Below are 18,941 nucleotides of genomic sequence, written 5' to 3'. Positions count from 1 at the left end.
CCACCCCCACGCCCTTTTTTCCCAGATGCGTCCGATAAATTTTTTGAGATAGCCATTTTGTTAAAAATAGTTCAATGATCACATAGCGAAAACTCCAGTGTAGACACGACCCCCAAGGGCCCGGGGCAGGCATTGTAAGTTATGCCCTGGGGGCATATATGGTTCTTATGGAAGGAATGCTCGCATAAACTTCAGAGAGGGTTCAATGGATTGGAAATTGAAAGTTCTAGTTCACCCTTTAAGAGTCAAAAGATATCGGAGGGCAACCAGCCCCCCCCCCCCCGCCGTGCCCTTTTTCCCCAAATGCATCCGATAAAAATTTTGAGATAGCCATTTTGTTAAAAATAGTTCAAAGATCATACAACAGAAACTCCGGTGTCGACACACCCCCCAGGGCCCGGGGGCAGGCGTTATAAGTTATGCTTCGGGGTATATGGTTCTTATGGAAGGGATACTCGTATAAACTTCAAAGAGGACTCATTTGACTGAAAATTGACAGTTCTAATTCACTTAATAAGAGTCAAAAGAGATCGGAGGGCACCTAACCCGCCCCCTCCACACCCTTTTTTTTCAAACCCATTAGATAAGAGCTTTGAGTTAGCCAACTGGTATAAAATAATTCAAAGACCATATAACGAAAACTCCGGGGTCAACAGAGCCCCCAAGAGCCCGAGGGCTGGTTTTGTCAGTTAAGCCCTGGGGGAATATATGGTTCTTATGGAAGGGATGCTCATAAAAACTTTAGAGAGGGCTCATTTGATTGGAAATTGAACGTTGTAGTTAAGTTTTTGAGAGTCAAAAAAGATTGGAGGGTAACTACCCCCACACGTCACTTTTTTCCCGAATGCATCCGATAAAAATTTTGAGATAGCCATTTTGTTAAAAATTGTTTAAAAGTCAGATAACAAGAACTCAGGTGTCGGCACAACCCCCCAGGGCCCGGGGGCAGGGATTGTAAGTTATGCCCTGGGGTCTATATGGTTCTTATGGAAAGAATGCTCGCATAAACTTCAGAGAGGGCTCATTTGATTGGAAATTGAAAGTTTGAGTTAACTTTTTAAGAGTCAAAAGAGATCCAAGTGCAACTAGCCCCCCCCCGGCCTTTTTTTTCCAAACCCATCTGATGAAAATTTTGAGATAGACATTTTGTCAAAAATAGTTCAAAGGTCGGATAAAAAAAAAAAAAACTCCGGTCTCAATAAAACCCTCCAGGGCCCGGGGGAAGCGGTTCTAATTTAGGTCCTGAAGGCATGTATGCTTCTTATAAAAGGGATGCTCGTATAAACTTCATATAGGGGTCATCTTATTGGAAATTGAAATTTCTAGTTCGCTTTTAAAGAGTCAAGAGATTGAAGGGCAACTAGCCCCCCATGCCCTTGTTTCCCCAAACCCATCCTGTACACATTTTGAGATAGCCATTTCTAAAAAATATTCAAAAATTAGATAACAAAAACCGCGGCGTCGACCCAACCCCCCAGGGCCCGGAGAAGAAGGCCTTGTAAGTGTTGTCCTGGGGGCGTATATGGTTCTTATGAAAGAGATGCTCGTATAAACTTCAGAGAGGGCTCATTTGATTGAAAATTGAAAGTTCTAGTTCACTTTTTAAGAGTCAAAAGATATCCGAGGGCAATTGCCCCCCCCCGCACACGCCCTTATTTCCCCAAACCCGTCCAATAAAAATTTTGAGATAGCCATTTTGTTAAAAATACTTCAAAGGTCAGATAAGAAAAACTCCTGTGTCGACGAAACCCCCCAGGGCCTGGGGGCAGGCGTTGTAAGTAATGCTCTGGGGACATTTATGGTTCTTATGAGAGGGATGCTCGTAAAAACTTCAGAGAGGGCTCATTTGATTGAAAATTGAAAGTTCTCGTGCACTTTTTAAGATTCAAAAGGGATCAGAGGGCAACTAGCCCCCACTCCGTCCACGCCCTTTTTTCCTCGAACCCATCCGATAAGAACATTGAAAGAGCCGTTTTTTTTCAAAATTGTTCAAAGATCATATAACGTTGGGACGCTTGCAACGCTGTTTACTGTCGACATTTTCCAAAACTAATTTAACAATTTTTGTTATTTTTGGTCGGAAAAAGTTCGATAAATTGGTTTTGTATGGGTTGAAAGGAGAGAGAAAATTGTCGTGAGTAGAGTGAGAAGTGTTTTTAAATTGTTATGAGTGCGTTTTTGTGTTTGATATTGAGATAGGAAAGATGAGTCATTGATGGTGTGTCATTTGTGTACTTAGTGCGCAGGGTTGCCAGCGTGGATGTGTGGCGGGAGAGCGTTGCACGTCTAAAGGTAAGTTTTTTGGGTGTTTTTTTTTACAGTGAGTTTTTTTTAGTTTTTGGGTGAGAGGATAGCGTGTATGTTGTTGTGAGAGTGTGAGAGCGTGAATATTTAGGGTTTTGTAAGGTATTTGGAAAAAGGGATTTTTTTTTCTTTTTCATTTTTTTTTTGTAGTGTTTGTTTATTGTGATAAGATGAGTAGGAACACAGTGGTTTTCGAATTTCGCTCGATGGACGATGGGGCCTTGAGTGAAGTTAGACAGATGGATATTCACAGGTTTCTGAAGCAGCTGAATCTTAACCGTGGGAACGTGAGGGCGATAGATACAGATTATTTCAAGCGATTTGGTCAAGTGCGAGTAACAATGAATTCCGCGGTGTTGGTGGATGACTTAGTAGCGCACACCAAGGCGCAAGAACCAAAGATGGGCTTCAGAAACGGTTTTTATCCGGTAATTCGTGCAGCTAAGAAGGGTCCCAGGAGAAGCAACTAGCGATAAGATAAAGAGGCAACTCCAGGTTTACGGAATAGTCCTAAACATAAGAAGAAAAGTGTATACTGGAGATGAGTTTATCGAGGTATATACGGGAAGAGCAACAGCTTTGATGTATCTCGATACCCCCATCTCGCCGTCTATTGAGGTTCTTGGAGGGGAGGAAAAAATCAACGTCTTCTATCCCAATCAGCAGAAAGCGTGTTTTATTTGCCATACTGAGGATCATGAGGCCAAGGACTGTCAAAGAAATCGCAAAAATCAAAGAAGGCAGAGTGTCCTCAGTCCAAACCCGAGAAGTTTAGGTTCGGCATGGTCACCACAACCTATACCAACACCGAAGCCATCGGAAGGAAATGAAGGAGTTGGAGACATTAGCGCGCTCTCACCATCAGCTGCGGTAAACATGGTACTGGAAAGTGCTAAGATAAATGCTAAGAAAGTAGGTGGAGATAAAAAAAACCCGGACCCAACAAAAGAAGCAGCATAAAGTGAGCCAGCAACCAAAGAAGCAGAGAAACAGGGCAATTCAGACGCAGGAGCAAGCAAACAAGTAGCAGAAAACCAAAAGAGGGTTTTGAAACAACCAACCAAACCCAAAAAGACCAAGTAAAAGAAGGAGCAACAAACCAAAATGTACCGTCACCGATGAGAACCCTTAGTCAGGCATCCCTTGGTAGCACGGGGAGTAACCAATCAAAGGAGAGAAAAACGGTAGGAAAAGGTATCGGAAAGGAAACAGTAAATGGAGGGAAAAAGAGCATACAGGTGAAAAGGAATAAAAGTTTTTTTTTCTTTTTTAAGTAATTAAACGCAAATAGCTACATTAAACGTGAATGGAGCAAAACAAGCAAAAATACAGACTTTCATTTCAGAATTTGTGGCAAAACAGAATATAGATGTAGCGTGTCTACAAGAAGTTGACTCGAAAAAGTGTAAAGCCCCGACAGGTTACCAGTATATTTTTGGAGGGCTCGAGCTAGACGCTGGCTTCCTTTTAAAAGAAAGTATACAGTGTGATCAAGGAAGCATGCGTTTTGAAGATGGTGGAAACATTTGTATCTTGCGTTGTGGGTCATTAGTGATAGTAAACGTCCACCTACCGTTAGGAACGGGTAACTTCACACAACAGGAAAGTGCCATTCAAGAAAAATTGCAAAGGTTTCTTTGTGAAGAAAATTTGATAATTTTGGGGGATTTTAATTGTATAGTGTCCGAAGTGGATGCCTTAGGAAGGAATGGAAAAGTAGCAAGAAGAAGTTGCAGTGAAGGTTTAAAAGCAGTGATAAGTGCTTGGAATTTGAAAGATGTGTCTATTTTCTTGTCCCAGTATCTGTCTTTATTTGCTTGTATATCTGAATCTGTATGTTTGTGTTTTTGGCACTCTCACTCTCTGTGCCTGTGTGTCTGGGCGGGCGTTTACTTGTCCTAGTGTTCCTCTTTGTCTCTTTCTATGATTGCATCAATGTGTTTCTATATGTTTTCCTCTCTCTCACTCTCTTTGCCTGTGTGTCAAAGCGGGCGTTTCGTTGTCCCAGTGCCTGTCCTTGTCGGTTTGTTGGTCCGAATTTATATGTTTGTATGCGTTTTTGTCTTTTTTCACTCTCTGTGCCTGTGTGTCTGAGAGGGTGTTTGATAGTCCCAGTCTTTGTCAGTCTTTGTCTGTCTTTGTCAGTGTGTATGTCAGAATCTATGTATTTGTATGTGCTTTTTTGTCTTTCACTCTCTTTGCCTGTGCGTCTGGGCGTGTGTTTCTTTGTCCCAGTGCCTGTCTTTGTCTGGTTTCATGTCTGAATTTATGTGTTTGTATGGGTTTTTGTCTTTCTCACTCTCTGTGCCTGTCTGTCTGGACGGATTTTTGCTTATCCCAGTGTATGTCTTTGTCTGTTTGTATGTCTGAATTGTGTATTTGTATGTGTTTTTTTCTCTAACTTTACGCTTGTATGTCTGGGTGGGTGTTTGCTTGTCCTAGTGCCTGTCTTGGTCTGTTTGTATGTTTGAATATATATATTCTTTGTTTTTTCGTCTCTCTCACTCTTTACTTATGTGTCTGGATGGAAGTTTGCATATCCCAGTGCTTGTCTTTGTCGGTTTCTATGTTTGAACTTTTATGTTTGTATCCTTTTGTGTCTCTCATTTTATGTGGTATTGTGACTGGTCGGATTCTAGCTTGTCCCAGTGTGTTGTTTTGTCTCTTTCTATACCTGAATCTATGTGTTTGTATGTGTTTTTGTCTCTCCCACACTGTTTGTATGTCTGAATCTGTATGTTTGTGTTTTTGGCACTCTCACTCTCTGTGCCTGTGTGTCTGGGTGAGCGTTACGAGTCCTAGTGTTTGTCTTTGTCTCCTTCTATGACTGAATCTGTGTTTGTATATGTTTTCCTCTCTATCACTCTCTTTGAGTGTTAAGTGGGTGTTTGTTTGTCCTAGGGTCTTTCTTTGTCGATTTGCATGTCCAAATTTATATGTTTGTATGCGTTTTTGTCTCTCTCACTCTTTTTGCCATTGTGTCTGAGTGGGTGCTTGCTTGCCCCAGTGCCTATCTCTGTCTGTTTGTATGTCTAAATCTGTGTATTTGCATATGTTTTTGCCTCTTAATCTCTTTACCTATGTGTTCGGGCAGGTGTTTATTTGTCCCAGTGCCTTTCTTTTTTGGTATGCATGTCTGGATTTATGAGTTTGTATGCGTTTTTGTCTATCTCACTCTCCGTGCCTGTGTTTCTGGGAGGATTTTGCTTGTCTCAGTGTCTGGGTTTGTCTGTTTTAATGTCTGAATTATGTATTTGTATGTGTTTTTGTCTCTCTCACTCTCTAAGGCTGAGTGTCTAGGCCGTTTTTTTCTTCGAAACATAAAGATGTTCTTTGTGACGTTTTTTTTCTTCGAAACATTATTTTTTTTTTACTTAAAAGGTATTTTATTCTTTGATAAGTTGTTTTTAAACTTGGAGACGTTTTTTTCTTTGTGACGTTGTTCTTTTTATTTGCAACTTCTTTTTACTTTGAGACGTTTTTTTATCTTAGAGACGTTTTATGTTCTTTGCGACGTTTTCTTTTCTTCCTAGACGTTGCTGTTTTGCTTAGGGACGTTTTTGTTTTATTTTCGTCTTTGTTTTTTAGCTTTGTGACGTTTTTATGTCGTATTTGGTTTTTGGCTTAGACATTTTTTTTCTTTGCGAATCATTTTAAGACATAAAAAAGTTTGAAAAAACTTCAGTTCAAAAAAAAATTAAAAAAAAAATGTTCAGAATAAAAAATAAGTAAGATTCGCCTCAAGGGCTAAGCTCGCAAACCTTTAAAAGGCAACGTTTATGCATTTTTAGTTTTGATATTGCACTTTACCGTCCCCTGAAGGTCCAGGTTTAAAAATATTTCACGAATTGAGTTAAAAGGTTCAAGAACAGCTAGTAGGTAGGGGAATTTTAAAAAACTAAAAATGATATATAATATACAAACACATACAATTCAATGACATAGCAAGTGCATGAAACACATTGATTAGAATGTATATTTCTAAGAAAATAATAATATCATTGACATGTTGGTTCAGATGACTACCGCCTTATTCTTTTACCGTAGGAAATCTCTGACCTCACGTTCGATTCCTACACCAGACAAATAATTCATGATTTCAGTGGGCACGGTCGGACTTATTTATAGCTTACTACTGATATCATTTTATTTTTAGTTTATAAGGTGACATGCGAGGGTTTCTGTCAATATATTTCTATGAACAATTTCTTAGCATCGACTTATTCAAAAAAATAATTCTAAGCCCCCTCCCCCCCACAAAAAATTAAAATATGGAGTATCAAAAATAAGTAAGATTCGCCTGAAGGGCCAAGCTCGCAAATCATTCAAAGGCACTCGTTATTCACTTTTTAGTTTTGATATTACTCTTTACCGTCCCCTGAAGGTCCAGGTTCTAAAATATTTCACGAATTTAATTAAAAGGTTCAAGAACAACTAGTAGGGAGGGGAGTTTTTTAAAACTAAAGATGATAAATGACACAAACACATACAATTCAATGGCGTAGCAAATGCCAGAAACCTATTACTTAGAATGTATTTCTAAGAAAATAATAATATCATTGACATGTTGGTTCAATTGCAGAGATATTCGGTTCGTACACCAGACAAATAATTCAAGATTTCATTGGGCACGGTCGGACCTATTTATAGCTTACTACTGATTTCATTTAATTGTTAATTCATAAGGCGATATGCGAGAGTTTCCGTCAATATATTTCTATGTCTATATATTACATACAATTCAATGGCGTAGCAAATGCCAGAAACCTATTGCTTAGAATTTATTTCTAAGAAAATAATAATATCATTGACATGTTGGTTCAATTGGAGAGATATTCGATTCGTACACCAGACAAATAATTCAAGATTTCATTGGGCACGGTCGACCTATTTATAGCTTACTACTGATTTCAGTTAATTGTTAATTCATAGGGCGATATGCGAGAGTTTCTGTCAATATATTTCTATGAATTTTTTTTAGCATCGACTTATTCCAAAAAAACAATTCTAAGCCCTCCCCTCCAAAAAAATTAAAATGTGAAGAATCAAAAATAACTAAGATTTTCCTCAAGGGCTATGCTCGCCAGCAATTCAAAGGCAGTGTTTACGCACAGTTTTGATATTGCTCTTTACCATCCCCTGAAGGTCCAGGGATCAAAATTATTTCACGAATTGAATTAAAAGGTTCAAGAACTTCTAGTAGGGGGGATTTCTTAAAACTAAAGATGATACATGATATATAAACAGATACAATTTAATGGCATAGCAAATGCATGAAACCTTTTGCTTAGAATGTATTTCTAATAAAATAATAATATCATTGACATGTTGGTTCACATGGCTAAAGCATCGCAGGAAATCTCAGTTCTCACATTCGATTCCTACACCATGCAAATAATTCATGATTTCAGTGGGCGCGGTCGGACTTATTTATAGGTTACTACTGATTTCATTTAATTGTTAATTCATAAGGTTATATGTGAGGGTTTCTGTAAATATATTTCTATGAACAATTTTATAGCATTGACTTCTTCCAAAAAAAATAATTCTATAGGACTATATGATTGTGCAACTAATGCTCAAAACCAGAGAAATCAGTATAAGACTTCACAAGAGTGCCTTAGGCACATCAAGAATACACCAGTCAAATATTTGTGAAATCGTCAGAAATTCTTTAGTGAACATCTTAGATGATTATGCAATCTGTTTCACAATTGTCCGGGTTTGTTCAGAGTTCATTGCTAGAGATACTACGACCGCCTTAGAACTTTATCTGAATAAACTAAAGTTTGTTCCTCAATAAAGGATAGTCTAGATAAAGCTCGTTCAACCTCAAGAGTGCCCTAGGGGATGGCCTTGATAAAGTTCATTCACCTTGATACTCTTCAGTGCTTCCTATAGCAATCATAGTATTAATTTCTTATGGCAGTAATAGTATGTTCACTGATCCCTATAGCAACCATAGAAATATAACCTATATGCGAGATTATGCATGAGTTTACAAGAGTGCCTTAGGGAATAGCCTTGATAAAGTTCGTTCAACCTCAATAGAGGATGGTCTTGATAAAGTTCGTTCAACCTCAAGAGTGCCCTAGGGGATGGCATTGATAAAGTTCATTCAACTTGATACGCTTCAGTGGTTCCTAAGAGACCAAGCAAATCCATACGTCATTACGAGGGAATACTCACTCTCTTTAAAAAGGTGTAGAGCTTCAACCAAAGTATTATCTATGTGCGAGGGGCTACTTACTCTCTTTGAAAAGCTGTAGAGCTTCCATAGAATATATAGATTCTGTATGTGACCATGGTAATTAATTCTGTATGGGACCATTAGAAATATAACCTATATGCGAGATTATGCAAGAGTTCACAAGAGTGCCTTAGGGAATAGCCATGATAAAGTTCCTTGAACCTCAATAGAAAATGGCCTAGATAAAGTTTGTTCAACCTCAAGAGTGCCCCAGGGGATGGCCTTGATAAATTTCATTCAACTTGATACGCTTCATTGGTTCCTATGGCTGTTGTAGTATTAATTTCCTGTGGCCGTTGTAGTATTAATTTACTATGGCCGTTGTAGTATTAATTTCCTATGGCCGTTGTAATATTAATTTCCTATGGCCGTTGTAGAAATAGAACATAGATATCTACTGCAACTGAAATTAAAGCTCAAATGTGTTAAGACTAGGATGAACGAATAACCTGCTAGTTGCCAGTGAAAGGAAATTTTTGAAGTTGGTAGACTCCAAAATGAGTATTAATGAAAAACTTTCAAAGAACAATTGAATATTAAACCAGAGAGTCGAAAATTTGTCACTGTAAAACGTAGATAGGACATTCTCCGGAAAATAGTTTGTGAAGTAGCAGATGATGTCTTCGTAAGGGTAGTTAGAAACATAGCTAAGAGTTTTAGTGAAAATGCTTTAAGAATAGAAGCGAAGAGGAAGGCATTGTACAAAAAATATTTGAGTTATAGTTCGTATTAAAACAGGAATATTTCCTCCGATTATTTATAGTTCCTCCCAAAAGACCAGTGGCTATCTGACCAAACATGGGAACTCATAGAGACAAGGAAAAAGTAAAATTATCACTTATCCAAAGACAAACCCCAGACCCACAGATCCTCAGAAACGATGAATAAAGAGCCGTGGATAAAGAGATAAAGAAGAGTGCCAGAAAGACCAGAGAAACCTGCTGGAGCAAAAAGCAGCACAGGCAGAAGAGGCAGGGAAGAGAGGTGATTCAAGAGCCTTCTATAAAATCCCTAATGAGATTATTGGAAAGAAATCCTCTATTCAATATGGACTAGTGACAGACCCCTCGGACATCCTGATAACACAGCAGTCTGACGTAAACGAATTTTGGGCCAGTCACATCGAGAAGCTGTCTAATAGACCTCCACCAGACGATCCCCCAGAGATCCCAGCAACAACACTGTTTTCCTTAGATATCAGAACGGATCCACCGTCATCCACTGAAATTATAGCAGCAGCAAAGAAGCTGAAAAATGCGAAGTCGCCTGGCGAAGACAGGATATCCGCGGAAATGATCAAAGCGACCGTTAATAACTAAAATTTAGAAATATATCTCGGTGCTCTAAAATTTCTACTTTGACCTTACAGTCAGACAACAAATAAACCCTATGGTTACATTCTGTTGGATTTTAATCCAATAAACTCGAGGATTTCTGTGTAGTCACAGATATTTTTGACAATAAAATTACACTATATCTTCCGGTGAACAGTAAAAAAGGCTATTAGTTGCCATAATAGCACTGAAGAAACTACATGAAAATAGACACTTATTTTCCGTTCTAAGCATTTCAAAACCACCACTAAGGAAAATCATACTCAAACATGGCATTGACAAAGAATTTATTAATCTAATATCTGAACTTTGTTTAAATTTAACCGAGGGCAATGTATAGTTTCCAGAAGGTGTTAGACAACAGACAAAGCAACATCGTTCCAGTCTATATGCCTTGGATTGCAAAAACAAAGGAAAATTTTTTAAAAGAAAATGTCTTCTCCAGGTGGGTAGTAGCTTTTTACACTTTTACTGCAAATAATTGCAGGACTTGTAAACAGTTTTTTCTAGATGGCTACACCCTACAAATTGACCCCAATAGAACTTCATTTTTCACCAGTTGAACACTTTAAGGACAATCTAAGTAAACTTATTATTGATGAGAGTCTTGCCGATGATAAAAAGCTAGTTTTACTTCAAGATGCACTTCGAAGAGGGGACAAACATAAACCCTATCGTGAGAGACCAGTCAATGTAAGTTTCAGTGATCCCGAAAAGGAAACATCTCTTCAAGATTCTGCTGCTGCTGCTGCTAGAACAGCAACAGCAACAGCAACAAAAACAAAAGAGAAGGAATTGAATTCAATAGTGTCAACTCCTGGAATCCTACTACTGAACTCATATCGTGAACAGAGTAAAAGATTATTAATCTCATTTTGAAAAGTGATTGTCGTCCAGATCACTCTGTTCAATTCGATAGCACTGGGAAACGAATTATAATTCAAGGTAAAATTTATAATCCACTTGATATAAGTTATGATATGGCTACAAATCTTAATGGAGTTTTATCATTTGAAAATCATCTTTACAACTTTTTAGATACATTAAACTTCCCGAAAAGTCTTATTACCAATAAGAAAATTTAATAGAAATTAAAAGAATATAGTACTACCAGTCCTCTCACAACAACACCATCACTTTTTAAAGAAGAAGAAGAAGACAAAGAAGATTTTAAATAAATCCTGGAAAATACTAGTACACCTAGAGGCAGCAGATGCAGCAGTAAAATTGTTGATTTGATAACACCGGTTGCTATTTCTAGAAAAAATCGAGGACGTATTAATATCAAATCATTGCCACCACCACACTCTAGTATGCAAAAGGGTAGCGGAAATCACTACGTGGTTGCATTCAGAATGGTTGAAGTTTTGAGACATGTTTATGAAAATATTGGTGAAGTGGGAAGTCTAAGTTCCCCCACAACACTTTCTAAAGTCGTCAGTGATGACACTTTAAAAAGTAAAAAGAGTATCTAAAAAATTAACCAAGTTACACTCTACATTGAAATCATATGGTCTGTGGCACTCGTTATCGACAAACTAAAGCCTTTTTCCCGCTACATATAATATAAACTGATCTTTTAACTCTGGATAAGATTCAAAGACGTCACAACACACCCTAAAAATATAATCTACTTGCAATGAGTGTTTTTAGTCACTATGCACATGCTATTCCATTGCGGATAAAGAGAAGTGTTGAAATTGCTCAGGCTATAGAAAGTATTCTTGAACAAAATAGTTATAGAAAAATTCAAAGTGATCGTGGTAGCAAATTTGTTAATCCACATGTTTGAAAGGATCTATTGAAATATAATACAATGCTCTATCATAGTCATAGCATTGCATTGACCGAACGATTGATAAGAACGATTCGACTGTTAATTTCGAGATATTCTACACTGAAAAATATTGCTGCTTTTATTCATGATTTAGTTAAAATTATGCAAATATATAATCACCCAACCCATCTATCTCTGTCCAAGGTTAGTCCTCAGGAAGTTCATCACAGTGAAAATACATTTGACAATTTTCTTAAACAATATTCCAGTTCCAGTCAAAAGGCCGCGGAGAAACAATTCAATACTGGCAATAATATTCGAATTAATAGAGCAGATAATATTTATGAAAAGGGGAATTACTTATAGTCCACTGAACTTTTTAAAGTGTCAAATATCCTAGACACTAAACCCATTACATATCGTCTACGAGACAACAAAGATAATGAGATTCTCGGCGGCTTTTATGATTATGAATTAAAAAAAGTAAAAAATAACAGTGAAGTCTATCAAATTGAAAAGAAATTAAAGAGTCGTAGTCGCAGGGCCAAGAGACAGTTGCTTGTTCTTTGTTTAGGGTACAGCTTTGATTTTAATTCTTTGATTGCAATTGAAGACAAAAATATTTCCCACTGATTTCTATGTGAAATTCTCGTCCATTTTGCGTAATCTAATCTACAATGATTTGAATAAAACAAGTGATTTTGGACAAAAATCTCTCCCACCATTAAATTCGAAGGCGAGTATGAAGTTACTCTTGTCGACTGTATTCTCAAAACTACATATGATATCCTGAGAAAAGATCACATGTATGATATAAAAATTAGACCATATGATTGGCCACTCGTTAGCGATCAACATATAATATAAAAGATGAATTCGTTCAAATATCCATGTCATATTACCATACGAGGAACTCAGTTGTATGAATGATTTGGGTCGTACTATCAATAAAAGAATTTCCGGTCGTAAAAAAGGAGCCTTTCAATTCAACTTTTCAACGGAATAGGGCAAGATCTACAATAGTTCACCCACTGCCAATGAAAAGATTATTCTCAATGATAATCTAAGAGATTTTCTTGGTTTCAAACATAATAAAATCAATGGTAAAAGTGCTGGAAGCACTAGTGTCGTTTTTTCTGACTATCCGCCAGCCGTCTCCTCGGACACTTCTATATTTCCTTAAGCTTCATTTGTTAAAAAATCTAGAGTTGGCAATAGCAATGCTCCTCTCCTACGAGTTCTTGAACTAAAAACCCAGTCAAGATCATATTCATCATTAAAATATAAAGCATCTTCATTTTATCCCTGTAAACACTTCCTATTTGGAACTCTGTCAGTGAACACTAAGAACTGAATTAGGTGATCCTTTAGCGATAACAAAATGTTTGGCCGTGATTACATGTCATTTTTGACGTGTCGTATTCGTTCAATAACAAGATGTTCAATAGAAAAATGGTATTGGTTTGTCCTGACATTGATTGTTATATCGCTACTCTATGCCCAAGACAAATGGGCAATGGAGTGAAATATCACAAAGGTGGTTCATCAATGTTGGGCAATGGTCTTGGCCGTTGGTTTGCTAAGCTGTTTCGCTCTGCACTACCCTTGGCTAAAAACTATATTATACCGGCTACGAAAGATTTTGCATCCTCTACACTACACGATTGGGGCTCTGGCAAGGATTTAAAAAAAAGTGTTTCGGAAAATATTAGGTACAGTGCACGAATCCTTGGCGAGCAATTGAAATCTCGACAAAATGGAAAAGGTTTAAGAAGGTTGAAAAACAGTACATCACTCATCAGTCTCACTCAGGTCAGAAACCAAAGCCACCACTCTTATCAAAGAAAAACAACAAGAAGAAGAAATCAAGGAAGGGAATTGTTAGATCAAAACAAGATTTCTTTTCCTAGAGTGAACAGTGACATATCTACCGCACAAGGAGTCCCATCGGTCAATTAATTCATCTTTAAATCTATCCAAGGCCGAAAATGTACATGTGAGTGTACAACATGGTTACTATGAACAATTCTATCTACAACAACCGCTCTCTGATAATATCCACTTTCAAATTTATTTCAATGAAGACTACTTTATGGATATGTCTTCAACATTTATAGATTTACACGTGATAGTCAAGAAATCCGAAAATACTTCGCCATTTCTTGCTGATGGAATATCCTACGAAAATTTCATATTGCATAATTTATTTCGACAAATCAGTGTCTACATAAATGGAACACTGTTGAGCACTAGCAACAATCTCTCAAATTGTACGAGCTATATACAGTTCATGTTGATGATACCAATGTCATACAAAGAATTGCTGGGTTATTCCAATGGATGTGAATATATTAGAGATACTGATAGTATAGATGTACTTAAAAATACGATAACTATTGAATTACATCTAGTTGAGAAAATAAATCATGAGATAATTAATATACCCCAACACCTACCACCAAATTTTAAAGTTGATATAAAATTTACGCTTGCTCCATCCAATTTTATTTTACGAAAGGAACTTCCTGCCAATCCTGATGTAGCACTCTCTCTCAGCTCGGTAATACTTCATGTACGAAAGCAGCAGGTTATGAGTTCTGTTGGTTTGCAGTGGAAAAACTGAGAGTTAGTGAAAATAATATTAAACTACTTGTTCCTCATGCAACCACCAATCAGCGATCATATTGCCACAGGCTCACGCACCTTCACCAACTCTCATTTATCAATGGTGAAATTCCATCAAAATTAGCATTGGCATTTGTAAAAAGTGCTAGTGCAAAAGAATCATGGACAGGTTAACCTCATAATTCTGAAATGTTTGGACTTTCATCTCCTGTGTGTAAAGTAAATGGAATACCACTCTACAATTTATTATTTGATAAATATTATTTGTATGAGTTGACAACGCAATCCCTAGATCGAGATTCACAACTATTTGAAAATGAAATAACCGATGAAATGTTTGCTAAAAAACACGGTATGATTGCACTGGACTTGTCTGGCACTCAATATATGGGTATTGTACGAACAGGGAGTGTACGTTTAGAGTATTGTACGAACGGGAAGTGTACGTTTAGAGTACACATTTGCCGAGCCATTAGCCGAGATTATTGCAATAATATCTTTAAATCAATTTGAAACCTATTGGGAAATCACTCCCGAAGGTAGTGTTCTACTAGAACTCGCACCATGAACACCAGTGAAATATTCAGCTTATTTAATATGGATCCATATATGTCCAAATACAAATCCTATTGTATACCATCGGACTTCCTTGAAAAATTCAAAGTATAAACAACACCATTATCATTGTTAATAGTAGTCCATCGAGTGTAAGACAGGTAATTGGCTGTGCATCTTTCAAACAACGAAGAATATTGAATTTATTTATCCTCTTGGCCTCGAATATACATTCTACACTCCGTATATCAGCAAATTTATTGAAAACAGTGGTAAAACCATTATTCAAAACCAGAAAAGAGTGCAGGAAACGACTAAAAGCTGTGGTTTTCATGCACTACTATATTTTGTTTTCAGATGTCGTGGTTATACTTACAACCAGTTTTTCCATATTTACGTAGACAATCCTCGCATGAATGACTTTATGGTGAAAAATATACTCGCTTACCTGTAAAATATTGATTTTAGTGCTCTACGAATAAAATGTATTTAAATTTGTATATTAGTAAAAATAATGTTTATACACAACAATGACTTTTTTCTCCTCTTTAGATTTATTCTTCTAGTGTGTATAGGCAAGTGTCGAGAACAACTAATGAGGGTAGATCCTTTTAATTCACTATATATTGATCTTGATTGGCTGCAAAGTCATGGTCATATTTTCTACAGTACAATGTAACTTCACTCTTATTGTATCTCTTTGTATAGTCAATGACACTATTTTCATTGATATTGTAAAATTCACGTGTTTGAATTTCCCAATTAAAGCAATATCATATATAGTGTCTTCAAATGGTGAATCACATAATGTAACAGCTGAGTAAAAATCAGAAGATTTATAGTCATAACAGCCAGTTTCTTCAAAACGCTGACGTAGAAACCAAATTGTCTTGTTACCCCAATAGTTGAATCGTAGTCCTGATTCTTCCTTCCAAAATAATTTAAAACCATGACGATACCAGTCTCTTATAAATAAACTAAAATCTCTTTTAGGGTTCTTTCCAATCCTTCCAGGATATGTATTCTCCCACTGATCACATTTATCATAGTGACATTTGGAGCTTAGATGTCCTCTAGGGTGAGTATCACAAATCTCTTCAAGACAAGAATTACTGTCTTTAATTTGTACTGCATATCCTGTATGTAATTGCATATCCTCAATGGGTTGCAAAATCTACACTTTTCATCATGCTCGTAAATAATTTTACAATTCTCCCATGATGACCAGCTACCAAGGGTGTACATACCCTTGGCAGCTAGTGGACACGTATAGAACATTTTTCCAGTGTTAACTCTCTCACAGCTGAAATGAAACTAATCTATGATCGATAAACTGAGAGAGAGAGAGAGGAGTAATTGTGTGACGTCACAAAACCTGCTTGAACAGGATCTTCTCGATTTATTGTTCTCATCTAGATAAAATCTTAAATTTCTAAGGCAATATATCCAAAAGTATATCCACAATATAATTTTGCTCTGTTTCAATTAATAAATCAATAAATTGAGTAAATAGCGTTTGAGTCACATCGTAAAAGTTGCATACAATAATCCAATGAAGGAGAATCATTTCTCATATCGTCAAGTATTCTTTGAGAAAATATTTTCCTTTGGAGAGATAACTCCAGAAAATCCTCATCAAGAATCAAATATTTTTCCATAATCACTGATGTGTTCAAGATTCAAAATAATTCTCTCTTTCTCAAATTCATTCAATTTTTTCAATCCTAACACTATCACTGCTGACTTTAGACTAACCAAGATTCGTTCTACTTCGGACATATTCGCTAACCTACTTATAAGTATAACATCAAAAAAGACAACATTTTCGATTTCAAAACACTTTTATTATGTGTGTGAATAATTACAACAACAATAATATATATTACAATTACAATTACTGATACAACTTATTCTCCTCAATATATTTCACTGTTGCATTGAAAGCAGCTTGAAGTCTATGTATATTCACTATATCAACTTTCGCTGCAAAACATAATTGTTCCTCCAATATAGATTTACTAAATGATATCAAATATCTTGCATAAATATCATCTCATTCATGGCTTAGTCGACATCCTCTTGTAATTTCTAGTGCTATGTTTGGTACTCTAATCTTTGAATCATTACTGGTACTGCTGCTGCCACTATCGATTTTTATTAGTGTAAACATTTCACTCATTATTGCAAATATATATCTTGTAAAATAAAAACGAGTATAATCAAACTGTTCTCTCTTAATTTTATTCTCTTACTAATATGAAATATATTGAAAAACCTTCCTTATATTAGTTCTGGTTGCTCTGAGCGGTTTTTAGGACCTCTTGGTTATTGTATTCCTCTATATTTGGAGCCCCGTTAGTAACATATTATCGTAATAGGCGATTTTACTCTCCTATATTTGGAGGCCCTTTCGCCTGTAAATATATGTTCATGGTCGTAATTTACGGTGGTGTTTTTCCATATGGTGTCCAATTGGTGTCCCATATTTTGTGTTCCACTCGCGCCACTACCCTTTATACTACTTTTATCTAACATCGATGAAACTAGTGCAAATAAACCAAGTGATTGTACATCCCTATGTTTGTATGATTATAGAAAACTAGCGCTTTGCTGAAAACAGTCAAAGGCCAGTATAAAAAACAAGAATATTGATTTAGGAGTCAAAGGTGAGTACATAGCCTGACAACAGCAAATTAATCTATAACTCTTTTCATAGTCTTAAACCTGATGTGATGTCAGTAACTCTCAGTATACAATTAAAATTAACTCTAAACTTAGACATAAAAATAGATATTATTTTAATAGCCGTGAGTCATTATCGTGATAATTACCTTGAAGTCAGTAAACAAAAATAGTGGATCGGTTTATCAGATAGCATCTTGATCTTACCAGCTATAATACCAATAGTGAGTAATATACAATTTAGATTGTAAAAAGCATGCTTTAGGATTACTCGAAATGAAGAATATCTCAACTATAATATGAACTCCGGAAATCTGGCTATATCTCTCTGTACAACTGAGAATTTTAAGTTATGATACAAAGTCTAAAGCTAGTCTATAGTCTGAATACTATCAAGATGGCTTCATTTCGTACTTGTCTACAAACTAATCATAAAATGTTTTTTTTACAGAACCAAAACAATAATCCAATCATTGGACTGAGCTCATCGAGCAGAAGTGATAACAAATTAAACGAAAAGTGAAATTAAATAAAGCAACAGTCCTAAAATGCTTTATTTTTTAAGTGTACTTAATCGGTTAGCTTTTACTGTAACAAAACTGGTATATTGATTTTTTTTCAGTAAAACTCAAGTTTTAGTTGTAGGGCCATAATACCTATAAATGGTCATATAGGGGGTGTATAAGTGGAGCTTCTAGTCACTCAAGACGTAATTACGAGCACCTGTGCAATACAAGCGATCTTTTTTTAAACGGTCAGACATCCTACAATACAAACGGCCAGCTGGTCTTACGTCACACGAAACACACTCGCAGTTCAAGCGCATGACCTGTGCACATCGATATAATATGGATGACGCATTCTTGCTTCTTTATTAGAAAACTCATGGTTCTCCTTGAAAAACTAAGGGGAAAACCTTCAGAGGGTCTTTTACCCCAAAATTGTTCTTAAAAAACCACTTTTCCATTTAAAAACCTTTATTTTTAATTAAAAAAAACTTATATTTCCATTTAGAAGCCTTCTTTCTCCTAAAAACCCAAGATTTTCCTTAAAACCTATATTAGCCAAATATTTTCCCATATATCATGCAGTCATTTTGTTTTGTCTCAATTCGTAGCCATGTTGTATAAGGAGAAGTGTTTTAGAGTTTATTGTTTTCTATCGAATATTGAATTCCTGGAAATCCAGTTCTCCTAGCTTATCCCCGGAACAAAACTTCTGTCTTCTAACTAGAAGCTCCATACAATTCCTTTGTATCTGGGGGCACTATAAATAGAATCCCTCATACAATTCCTTTGTCCCAGGGGCACTATAAATAGAATCCCCACACAATACCTTTGTGTCCGGGGCACTATAAATAAAAGCCCCATGCAATTTCTTTGTGTCAGGGGCGCTATAAATAGAAAATAGAAAT

This window comes from Artemia sp. Qi Xiang Cuo, chromosome 5, assembly GCF_049724085.1.
Source record: "Artemia sp. Qi Xiang Cuo chromosome 5, ASM4972408v1, whole genome shotgun sequence".
NCBI classification, from domain to species: domain Eukaryota; kingdom Metazoa; phylum Arthropoda; class Branchiopoda; order Anostraca; family Artemiidae; genus Artemia; species Artemia sp. Qi Xiang Cuo.
This window is presented reverse-complemented; position numbering follows the sequence as displayed.